General features: G+C 43.2%; 1 protein-coding gene across 2 annotated transcripts in view; it reads left to right on the top strand.

The window, feature by feature from the left end:
- The first annotated feature begins 3,930 nt into the window (after nt 1-3,930).
- The window catches only part of LOC122540092 (rho guanine nucleotide exchange factor 10-like protein), a 209,123-nt gene continuing 200,872 nt past the window's right edge, over nt 3,931-12,181 (top strand). The window contains exon 1 of one of the 2 annotated variants that reach the window (XM_087980555.1): nt 3,931-4,440. The gene's annotated coding sequence lies outside the window, so the exon portion shown is untranslated. The remainder of the gene's footprint in view (nt 4,441-12,181) is intronic. The other variant, XM_087980556.1, reaches the window with a different exon arrangement.

The raw sequence follows: 12,181 nt of genomic DNA, 5'->3' as shown, positions 1-12,181 counted from the left end.
GTGTTAAACTTTTTAGTCTCAGAGGTAGTGACAATGAAAAATGCCTCCACTTATCACAAGTATCTGAGATCAGAGATGGGTAAAATCAGTTAGATTTCCGGCTCATGTGGTTGGAAAAGATTTACATTTGGTGCCAGAACACCTGAGTGAGAGATGACAAAAAACATTAGGTTTCATCTCTTGGCAGAAAAGTCTGTACCTTTAGAGAGATGAGCTGAAAGGGGGTTCATCATAATAGGTAACATGCTATTTTTAAAAATATTACAGTAAATGAAATACAGAATATGAGAATAGTTGAGCTGTATTCTGATCTTATATGACATTTTACTTAAAACAGTGGCATGGTGGCTCAGTGGTTAGCACTGCTGCCTCACAGCGCCAGAGACCTGGGTTCAATTCCCGCCTCAGGCGACTGACTGTGTGGAGTTTGCACATTCTCCCTGTGTCTGCGTGGATTTCCTCCCACAGTCCAAAAATGTGCAGGTTAGGTGAATTGGCCATGCTAAATTGCCTGTAGTGTTAGGGGCAGGGGTAAATGTAGGGGTTGGGTTGCGGGTCGGTGTGGACTTGTTGGGCCGAAGGGCATGTTTCTACACTGTAAGTAATCTAAAATATGACTTATTTATATTTTTACAATTTCAGGACATTTCAATGCACTTTAAACCAATGAAGTACTTTTGTAAAGTACTAGTATGATAATGATGTATTGTAATACAATGCAAGAGCTAACTTGTGCACAGCAATCTCCCACAATCGTGTGATAATAACTAGACATTCTGTTTCAGTGAGGTGGGTTAAGAATCAAAAAGTCATAGAGATGTACAGCACGAAAACAGACCCTTCGGTCCAACTCGTCCGCGCTGACCAGATGTCCCAACCTAATCTAGTCCCACCTGCCAGCACCTGGCCCATTCCCTCCAAACCGTTCCTATTCATATACCCATCCAAATGCCTTTTAAATGTTCCAATTATACCAGCCTCCACCACTTCCCCTGGCAGCCCATTCCACACATGCACCACCCTCTGCGTTGGAATGAATTATGTCCAGAACAGTTGGGAGAACTGCCTTTCTCTTTTTCAAAATCAAGCCATGGAATTTTTCATATTCACCTGAGAGGCAGACTCAACCATAGTTTAACATTTCATCCAGAAGAGGATGTGTCATAAATCTCATAGCAACCTATAAAATTCCAGTAATACTAAACAGGGCAAATGCAGAAAGGATGTTCCTGATAACCAGGGAATCGTGAATCAGGGTCACAGTCTAAAGATATGGAGTAGGCCATTTATGACACAGATGAAAAGGAATTTCTTCAACCAGGTTGGTGAGTCTGAGGAATTCTCTGCCACAGAAAGTGGTTGAGGCCAACGCTTCGAATGTTTTCATGAAACAGATGGATATAATCCTTTGGGGCAAGGAGATCAAAAGGTATGGAGTTAAAGTAGGAACAGAGTACTGACTTGGATGATCAGTAATGATCACTTTAAATGGCGGAGCGGGCTTGAAGGGCTGAATGGCCTACTCCCGTTTCTATTTTCTATGTTTCTGTGTGTCCAACAATGCAGCACTCATTCAGCATAGCACTGACAAACAGCTTGATTTTGCACTCAACTCTTTGGAGTGACCACATGACGAATAAGAATGTTTCCTCCCCGAAACCAATGTTGTTAATGCATTTACCATGCTCCAAATAAAGTAAAAAATGTTATCATCTTGACATAGTGAACACAGATAGGAGATGAAGCCTCATGCCACCTCAGTTCTTATGGACTGATTCTCTTCTAATCAGTGTCTTTACTAAATGAACAATCTTCCTGAGTTTCTGGTATATCTGCTAAATGCACAAAATACACTAAGAACAAGTCACTATTTATCTTTTTAAAAGGCGCATAGCCTGTAGTATTCTTAGTGGCTAATGTGCATCTTATTCAGGTGAAATGTGATAACTGGGGCCACCTATTGACAACAAATTACACAGAGTACATTTTCAGTGCTATCAGTGATGGTCTCTCAATCCATGGACCTAGGTTACATTGAAAGCACTCAGGAAGTATTCTTAAATAAAACAAAAACTTCCAAGCTCTGATGAACTGATAAGCTGAATCTAAAGGATAAATTATAGTTATTTTTTGATGGGGTGGAAGGGAAATGTAGCCACTGTCTGCACTCTAATTCACATGAATCATTGCTTTTGTTCATTTTTGACAAAATAGTCACTGACAATTTATCTTGGCGGCACATTTGTACCAATATCCATTATCTTGACTGCGAGCCAACACAATGAGGGTGGAGGTTTTAAACAGATATTGACACCTCTAATTATACACAGATAAGCCTTTGTCCCTCACAACTCACTTGCTAAATATTCTGCCCAAACTAGTCCTGAGTCACACAATATTAAAACGGAAAATGTTGGAAGTACTTCAGCAGGCTTGGCAGCAACCGTAGAGAGAGAAACAGAGTTAAAATTTCAGGTCTGTGATCATTCATTAGAACTGAGTCAGACCTGCTCAGGGTTGTCCGCATTTTCTGTTTTGTTTCATTTCAGATTGCCAGCTTCTGGGGTGTTTTGTTTTTGGATGACTCGCGTGTGGTGGGCAGGACCCAGATTTGATCCCCAGAACTGAGGGTGTAGCCATTGGTCTCAGTGAGCTCTAGTTTTGAATGGGAAGAAGAAGAGTTTCTAATTTCAGGTACTAGCCACTGAACAATGCTGCAGTGCACTTAAGTGGCTATCTAATGAGGAAATGTCTGCTGACATTCCTGGAACTAAATGCTAAAGGGGAGGAAAGTGATAAGGATTTATAATTTTATGACAGACTAGATATTTCAGGACGATAGAGCATTTGTGATTTTTTTAATCAAATAGGTCAGACATGCTATGATGCATCTCTAGAGCATGTAGGATTTGAACCTGCTCAGCCAAAGGTAAAGGTATTATCACGATATCACAAGACCCGAAGTAATAATAGCATACATAGCAACCTCTAGATTGAGACACAAGTAAGTTACAAACAATTTTTTTATTTCAAAAATATATTTTAATCATAAAAATAACTTTATATACATAGTCTCAAACACAGTTCAGTTTTGTACATATCAAGGAAACAAAAACCAGTATTGGAGTCTGACTCTATCCAAACAAACCAAAGACATCTCTTATACATACATTTGAGGCAGTACGAGGGTCTGACAACTGAATGGACCTCCATTTAGCTTCAGCAGAAAGACAGACAGTGGTCTTTCCCCACTGTGCCCGGTGGCAGCTGCCCCAAGCTTTAGTGCACCCCTCAGTACGTAGTCCTGGACCTTGGAATGTGCCAGTCTGCAACACTGGGTTGGGGTCAATTCCTTGTTCTGGGGGACCAACGAGTTTGGGTCAGACCAAAGAGCGTCTTTCACCGAGTCAATTGTCCTCCAGGCACAGTCAATGTTTGTCTCAGTGTGCTTCTGGGGAACAGACCGGTGAGTATAGTGTCCTACTGAAGAAGCGCTTGAGATAAACTTTGACAAAAAAAAACTGCATCCTTCCTTTCCAAAGGCCCACTCCAGAAGGAGATCTGTGACTGCTTAAAAATATTAAAAGTAGACATTCTCATAGTAATTCAGCACGTGGTCAATAAGAAAAACCTTGCTTTTGCAGAATTTCACTTTTACATTTCATTGATTAAGCCGAGGCCCAGTAAGAGATTCTATCAAATCAGCAGGGGAGGATCTTAAAACCTCGGCACAATTACATTTTCAATGAGTTTCCCTGGCCACTACAAGTTTCTTTATAACAACGAGGGAGGGCTAGAGCTTGAGCAATCCACCACCACCCCACCCCCCTGCCCTCCCAATCAAGATCATGCCGCTGCTGTCATTGCAGGAGCTTTCCTGGGCTGTATCCTAGAAACCAAACTCTCAGGATTTGCCCGTTCCCAGCGATGAGCCGCTTCAACTCCCACCCAGTTTTTGCAGGCGTTTTGTTCGCTGCTGTCGCCCCACCTTCTTTCCCAGAGAAATTCTGCAAGCCGATGAAGAGATTGGAACTGGAAATTTATATGTATTTCTTTTGAAAGAAATTGGAGGTAGCTCAGAGAGAGAGAGAGCTCAGGCAGACTTGATAAATATTCATTGCTGCAAGACTGGAGGATTGCGGAGTAACTTTGAGCGATTCTATTGGTTGCGTGAGTGCCCAGATCTGTGCGGGATCTGAGGCTGTTTCTACTCATCAGAAAGAGGAGGAGGAGGAGGAGAGAGAGAGAGAAAAAAAACAAGAGTCCTGGCTTCTCCTCCAGACATGCCAGTGTTATCCCTGAAGGATTGCCTTTATGATGGCTGTGCGGACTGAATGTGACTCGGTGATGCGGAGAATATGAACAGGCAGGCTTCACGTTGCGAGTTGCAGAAACAGTGCAACCTCTGCTCTTTGTATGTGGCAACAAAGGCATAACCGGGTAAGTCAGGGTCTGCAGCCAAGATGCAGCATTTGGAAACAGCTCCGGCTCGTTTTGCCATCCACTGTGTTAGAATGGGACTGCGTGCACAGACAGGCATTTGCGCAAGGGTAAGGGAGAGACACACACAGAGAGAGAACGACACCAGGACAATATCAAGCAAGTTCTATTTATTTTCCATCGGGAAGGTTGTGCTGAAGCGAGCTACTGAGTAGCTGCTAGATACCAATTCCGGGTGACAGCGGTTCTTTCAGGGTCTGTATCGTGCATTTCGGGATGAGGTGGGAGGGGTTTCTTCGTTAGGAAAACCACTGGAGTTGACTTTAATTCCCTGGAAGTGAGGTTGTTTTTTTCAGGACACAGCTGGGAAGGGCAATGGTGCTGGACCGGCTGAGAGAATATGTTCAAACTCAGGCCTTGCGATCTGCACAAAGTTGACTGCCCACTTAGACCCATTCCTGGCTTCTGCTGGGTCCTATGCAGATTTTCTTGTACTGGTTTTGGGATGATTCTCAGGCCCAGTGTCCCTGCCATTGCAGCAATGTGTCAAACATTGAGACGCATCGCCGACACCGTGCCCTGAAAATATTGAACCATGTGGCATCAAACTAGAAGTTCCAGTGCTGTGCGTGAGACATTTGCACTTTTTCCAAAGTTTACTTCGTTGCCAATATCTTCAGCTCTACCAAGCCATGCTGGTCAGCAGTTCTACGGGTGCTGATTATTCCCGAAGTGCAGACCTGAACATTGACTATTTGACAGTGATTGACAGTACAGTCACCCATGTTCTCATGTGCACACCAAAGAGAATTGTGCCCCAATAGTTGCCCTATTTGAAGTTGTTAACTCTATATAGTTCAGGAATTGGGAACTTGCTGCCAGATGCATAGCTATTGGTGAGATAATCCTGGTTGTAGAAATGAGGGGTCCATCCACAAGGTCAGGAAAGGCAGTGCTTAGTCTGGTGTTGTGCTATCTGAAACGGGGAGGATCACAAATGCAAAAAATGTTCTGCACTTGGTTAGTTGTTCTCATTTGGTGTAGCACATAAGTTGCACTGTAGTGTTTTCTTATTAGATTAGATTCCTTACAGTGTGGAAACAGGCCCTTCGGCCGAACAAGTCCACACCAACCCTCCGAAGAGTAACCCACCCAGACCCATTTCCCTCTGACTAATGCACCTAACACTATGAGCAATTTAGCATGGCCAATTCACCTGACCTGCGGGAGGAAACCAGAGGAAACCCACGCAGACACAGGGAGAATGTGCAAACTCCACACAGGCAGTTGCCCAAGGCTGGAATTGAACCTGGGATCCTGGTGCTGTGAGGCAGCAGTACTAACCACTGAGCCACCATGCTGCCCCTGTAGTTGGCTTAGGTTGGCATCCAGGACAGGTGAGGAGAATATATAGTCAGTTTATAGCTTGTGAAACTATTGGGTAAGGATAGTGTTGGATTTGGATTCCATGATCAAGCAACCTGCTATTTATTATTTTAGCATTTTCACACTCCCATTTCAATCTGTGTGTTACCAAAGGACTGCCTGGGGGGAAGTTGAACCTGCATGATCTCTATGATTCATTACCCGTTCTCAGTCTTGGCACGGAACTAGATTGTCTTTTTTTATGCTGCCACCCCATTTGATGACAGGAAAATCAACCCTGACCCAAGATTAGATTGTGAACCTTCTCTGCCTTTAGAACTTACAGCTGGAGCAGGCAGTGCATTTTGTGGTCAGGTAAGTGAATGAATGGTTTGTTTTTCCAGTGTACTATGTGGTTGACTCATCAATATTATGAAGGATCTATCCACCATTCAACAACAGGTTCTAACTAGCTCCACAATACGCTTTCAAGCCCAGATGATAAATTCTGGGTTTAGTGAAGTGTCTCAAAATATGATTGGCCACCAGTTGAGAGGCCTGGTGTGATATCAGTGGGAAAAGAACACTGAGGGTCTGAATAAGCAGTAGCTAAAACTAACTTATTATGTGAAAGTTTTTGTAGTTTGGAGGTGACACTGGTGTGATTGATTGATGTGACTTGATGTTAATTATTGATTAAAGTAGAAAATAAGCTTTCCCATTAACCTAGTTGGTTAATGGACTAGCCAATATATAACTTCATCAACCAGATAAGAAAAGTCTCATTTGAAGCACTTATTGGACTGGTACAATTGGGATAACATCTGGAGGGAGAATTATCAGCTCAACTCCCACCCTCCAGCAAACCCAGTTGGAAAATGCAGCTATCGCTATTGAACAATGATTGACTTGATTAGGATGCCAGCCAAGCAGAATAGCAAGCCGATGACAATTACTACCTTGGTTCATGCTTGACTGGCCCCCATTTATGTTAAGTCTTGAAAAGCTAAGAGATTCAGCAATTCAGATATTATTTAAAAATGGGAGAGGCGTAGACATGGTGAGTGCAGGTCATTCAGTAATGCCTATGGTAGGGCAACTACTAGAGTGCATTGTCCAGGACAAAATTCATTCTAAGTTGGGTTAATAAGAGACAGCCAGCATTGATTCCTGAAAGACAAATCAGGTCTGAGTGAGCTTATTGAGTTCTTTGGTGAAGTAATGGAGAGGTTTGCTAAAGATAAACATTGTTTATGTGGAATTTCGAGAAAACATCTGGTGATAAAGAAAGACTTCACAACCAACAATGTCTCAAAGCATTTTGCCACCAATGAAGTACATTTTTAATGTGGTTAATATTATAATGTGGCAAATGCAGGAATTAATTTGTGCTCAGCAAACTCATACATACATCAATGTGAAAGTGACAAGATAACATTTTTTTGTGTTGTGGATTGAAGCACAAATACTCACCAAGATGCCAAGGATAACTCCCAGTTTTTTGTCAAAAAGCAGTCATGAGATCTTTTACAATCACCCAGCTGAAAAAGCAAATTGAGCTTCAGTTTAATGATTTCTATTTGAAAGATGGAAGGAAATCCCTGTTGGATTTATTTGGAAATAGAAGATTGAATGGACATTTGGAAACATGGATATGCTAAGGGAAAGGAAGCAGAGAGTAATGGCAAATGGAGGGAAGTATGTAGTAGGGGGTTCCTGGGGTTCAATATTAGGATAATTGAAGTGTTTCATATATAAATTACTGGACTTGGAGAAAGGGAGTAAAATCGCAAACTTTGTATATGGTACAGCAAGAAATGTAATAAATAATTTGGAGAATAGGAGTTGGGTTCAGGAGGATACAAGCTGTTCAGACAGGCTGACATGTAGGACGTGCTGCCAAGTGTGAAATATCCTGTGGAGTGAAGTTGTACAAAGTTATTTGTCTGAGAATATTATAATACAATTCCTTTTTACTACTCGTGCTATTCAGGAGAAGTACTTTCCTTCCCTGTGGCAGTGAATTATATACTGTTAACCTTACCTTGCACCTTTTCCTCTGGGCCACCTTCTGTACACACAGAGAAGGTTGATCAAGATGTTTAACATATAGAAAATTAACTTACATAATGAGCAGTGGCTTTTTAGCTCAAATTCTCAATTTATAAAGAAAATAATGGAGAAAGTCTATTGCAATGTATAAATTCTGAGTGCAAAGCTTTAAGTTTGCCACCAGTGTTCTACAGCACTTCCCCCATCTCCAAATTCACATTCTGTGTTTCTTGAAGGTTGCTAAGCACAAGGCGGAAGGCGAGAGAGAATTTAAAGAGCCTGGCATCAATGTGGGTAGTGTCTCATGAAAGTTTATTTCTGACCGATGTGTGTTGAATTATATTAGTTTTTGGCTGACATCTCCTTTGTGCTAGGAGAAAGTGAGGACTGCAGATGCTGGAGATCAGAGCTTAAAAATGTGTTGCTGGAAAAGCGCAGCACGTCAGGCAGCATCAAAGCAACAGGAGAATCGACGTTTCGGGCATAAGCCCTTCTTCAGAGTCCCTTGTGCTATTTGTTGCGAGGCTATCTCATTTCACACCCACAAGCCCCCACGCCTATCCCAATGACTGCCTGTTCACAAAGGCTAAAAATGCCATTTCTATTGAGAATTACCCTTCCAATGGGTTTTTAGAAGCTGAGGAGCGATGGAGGGATCTCTAACTGTTTGGCAATGCCACACGACATTCACACACTCGTGCCCTGTTCAGATTTGCACATATATCTGTGTTTTCTTTAAATGAATTAGGGACTTTTTCAGGGAAGGTGATGCCCCAGTTGTTTTATCACTAGACTATTAATCCAGAAGCTCAGCTGATGCTCTGGGGAACCGGGTTTGAATCCTAACATGGCAGATGGTGGAATTTGAATTCCACGAAAATAAATCTGGAATTAAGAATCTACTGATGACCATGAAACCATTGCCGATTGTCAGAAAAACACATTTGGCTCATTAATGTCCTTCAGGGAAGGAAATCTGCCATCCTTACCTGGCCTGGCCTACATGTGACTCCAGAGCCACAGCAATGTGGTTGACTCTCAACTATCCTGTGAAATGGGCGGAGGTGGGTACTGGGGATTAGAGTCAAGGTTAGAGTGGTGCAGGAAAAACACAGCAGGTCAGGCAGCATCCGAGGAAGCATCCTGTTCCTCCTGCTTTTCCAGCACCACTCTAATTTATCCTGTGAAATGGCCTAGCAAGCCACTCAGTTCAAAAGCAGCTAGGGGCAGGAAATAAATGCTTGCCAGCCAGCAATGTCTCCATCACACAGTGAATTAAAAAAAAATTATTATTGCCATGTACTGTAAGTGGGTCAATAACTACCTCTGCTAGAGACACGGCAATGCGAGAGCTCGATAAGATCACACTGCCCTTAACTTTGAAGCAAAAGAATAATTTCACATTGCTGTTTGCACTAACATTTGCGAATCAGCTAAACACATATTCACTAAGCAAATCACGAATACAGCAAAAAATTTATGCTTATACCATACACTGTTGTCAGTCTCATGAAAGGTCAAAGAGTCAAGGTTTGCTCCCACATGTACTGATGTGCCTGCTTGCTCAGTATTAAGTATTGCTCGTTTTCAATGGACAGCTCATTTGCAACACTGTGTAATTCAAGTGAATGGTTCCTTCCCTGGGATCTACTACAATGATTCCATTTTAAGGCTGTCCACCTACATGCCCTTTTCTGCATGCAACAAGTTACCAAGCTCTCATTCATGCGCTCCCTTTATAGCTGATTCTAAATTTTAGCAAACATAGTTTATAAGATTATCAGAGGAATAGATAGAGTAGACAGTCAGAAACTTTTTCCCCGGGTACAACAGAGTGTTACAAGGGGACATAAATTTAAGATGAAGGGTGGAAGGTATAGGGGAGATGTCAGGGATGGGTTCTTCACCCAGAGAGTGGTGGGGTCATGGAATGCGCTGCCTGTGGGAGTGGTAGAGTCAGAATCTTTGGTGACCTTTAAGCGGCAATAGGATAGGTACATGGATGGGTGCTTAAGCTAGGACAAATGTTCGGCACAACATCGTGGGCTGAAGGGCCTGTTCTGTGCTGTATTGTTCTATGTTCTATGTTCTATAGTGGTTGCATATTCAATATTACTCATGCAATAATAACTTGAGGAATACAGGGATTGAGGGAGTACACTTAAGAAGGAAATGAGGAGGCCAAAAAGGGGATATGAGTTAGCTTTGGCAGATAGGGTAAAGGAGAATCCAAAGGGATTTTACAAGTGTACCAAGAGCAAAAGAGTAATTAGGGAGAGAATAGGGCCCCTTAAAGATCAATGGGACCATTTATGTGTGGAACCGCAGGAGATGGGTAAGATCCAAAACGATTATTTGTTGTCAGTATTTACTGTGGAGAAAGACATGGAAGCTAGAAAACTTGGAGAAGTAAACAGAGATGTCTTGAAAGATATCCATTTTGCAAAAGAGGAGGTACTGGTAGTCTTAAAACTCATAAAGGTAGATACATCCCTGGGAGTTGATCATGTGTATTCCAGGATATGGTGCAAAGCTAGGGAGGAAATTGCGGCAGCCCTAGTGGAGATACTTGTATCATTGACAGCTACAGGTGAGGTGCGAGATGACTGGAGGGTGTCTAATTTTGTGCCATTATTTAAGAAAGGCCACAGGTAATGACAAACCGATGAACCTGGTGTCAGTGCTGGGTATGTTGTTGGAGGGGATTCTGAGGGAAAGGATCTACATGCATTTGGAAATGCATTTGAAAGATTAGGGGTAGCCTTTGTGCATGAGCCATCATATCTCACAGAGTTAATTGTTTTGAAGAGGTAACCAAGAAGATGGATGAGGGCAGTGCAATAGACGTTGTCTAAATGGACTATATGAGGTACTGCATGGTTAGTTAGGTTAGATCACATGGCAGAAAATGTGTTGCTGGAGAAGCGCAGCAGGTCAGGCAGCATCCAGGGAACAGGAGAATCGACGTTTCGGGCATAAGCCCTTCTTCAGGAATGAGGAAAGTTTGTCCAGCAGGCTAAGATAAAAGGTAGGGAGGAGGGACTTGGGGGAGGGGCGTCGGAAATGTGATAGGTGGAAAGAGGTCAAGGTGAGGGTGATAGGTCAGACTGGGGTGGGGGCGGAGAGGTCAAGAAGAAGATTGCAGGTTAGGAAGGCGGTGCTGAATTCTATGGATTTGACTGAGACAAGGTGGGGGGAGGGGAAATGAGGAAACTGGTGAAATCCAAGTTCATCCCTTGTGGTTGGAGGGTTCCTAGCCGGAAGATGAGGCGCTCTTCCTCCAACCATCATGTTGTTGTGGTCTGGCGATGGAGGAGTCCAAAGACCTGCATATCCTTGGTGGAGTGGGAGGGGGAGTTGAAGTGTTGAGCCACAGGGTGGTTGGGTTGGTTGGTCCGGGTGTCCCAGAGGTGTTCTCTGAAACACTCCGCAAGTAGCCGGCCTGTCTCCCCAATATAGAGGAGGCCACATCGGGTGTAGAGGATGCAATAGATGATGTGTGTGGAGGTGCAGGTGAATCTGTGGCAGATATGGAAGTTTCCTTTGGGGCCTTGGAGGGAGATGAGGGGGGAGGTGTGGGCGCAAGTCTTGCACCTCCTGCGGTTGCAGGGGAAGGTGCTGGGAGTGGAGGTTGGGTTGGTGGGGGGTGTGGATCTGACGAGGGAGTGACGGAGGGAGTGGTCTTTACGGTCTTTACGATCACATGGCATCCAGGAAGAGCTAGCCAACTGGATACAAAATTGACTTGACAGTAGGAGACAGAGGGTGTTGGTAAAGGGTTGTTATTCAAACTGGAGGCCTGTGACCAGTTGTGTGCTGCAAGGATTGCTGCTGGGTTCACTGTTGTTCATCATTCATATAAACAATTTGGATGAGAACAAAGAAGGCATGGATAGTAATTTTGTAAATGACACCAAAATTGGTGGTGTAGTGGATAATGAAGAATGTTATCTATAAGTACAACAGGATCTTGATCAACTGGGCCAGTGGGCTGAGGAATGGCAGATGGAGTTTAATTCAGGTAATGCGAGGAGTTGCGTTTTGTTAAGACCAACCAGGGCAGGACTTATATAGTTAATGGTAGAGTCCTGGGGAGTGTTGTTGAACCCAACCTAGAGGTACAGGTACATAGTTCCTTGAAGAAAGTTAGGGTAGTGAAGAAGGTGTTTAGTATGCTTGCCATCATCGATTAGAGCACTGGATGCAGGAGTTGGGACGTTATGTTATGGCTGTATAAGACATTGGTAAGAGCACGTTTGGAGTACATCATGCGCTTTTGGTACCTTTCTATAGGAAGGATATTATTAAACTGGAAAGCGTGCAA

This window comes from Chiloscyllium plagiosum, unplaced genomic scaffold (genome assembly GCF_037043375.1).
Source record: "Chiloscyllium plagiosum isolate Xiang-an unplaced genomic scaffold, Cpla_swu_hap1 HiC_scaffold_37, whole genome shotgun sequence".
NCBI lineage: Eukaryota > Metazoa > Chordata > Chondrichthyes > Orectolobiformes > Hemiscylliidae > Chiloscyllium > Chiloscyllium plagiosum.
This window is presented reverse-complemented; position numbering and strand designations above follow the sequence as displayed.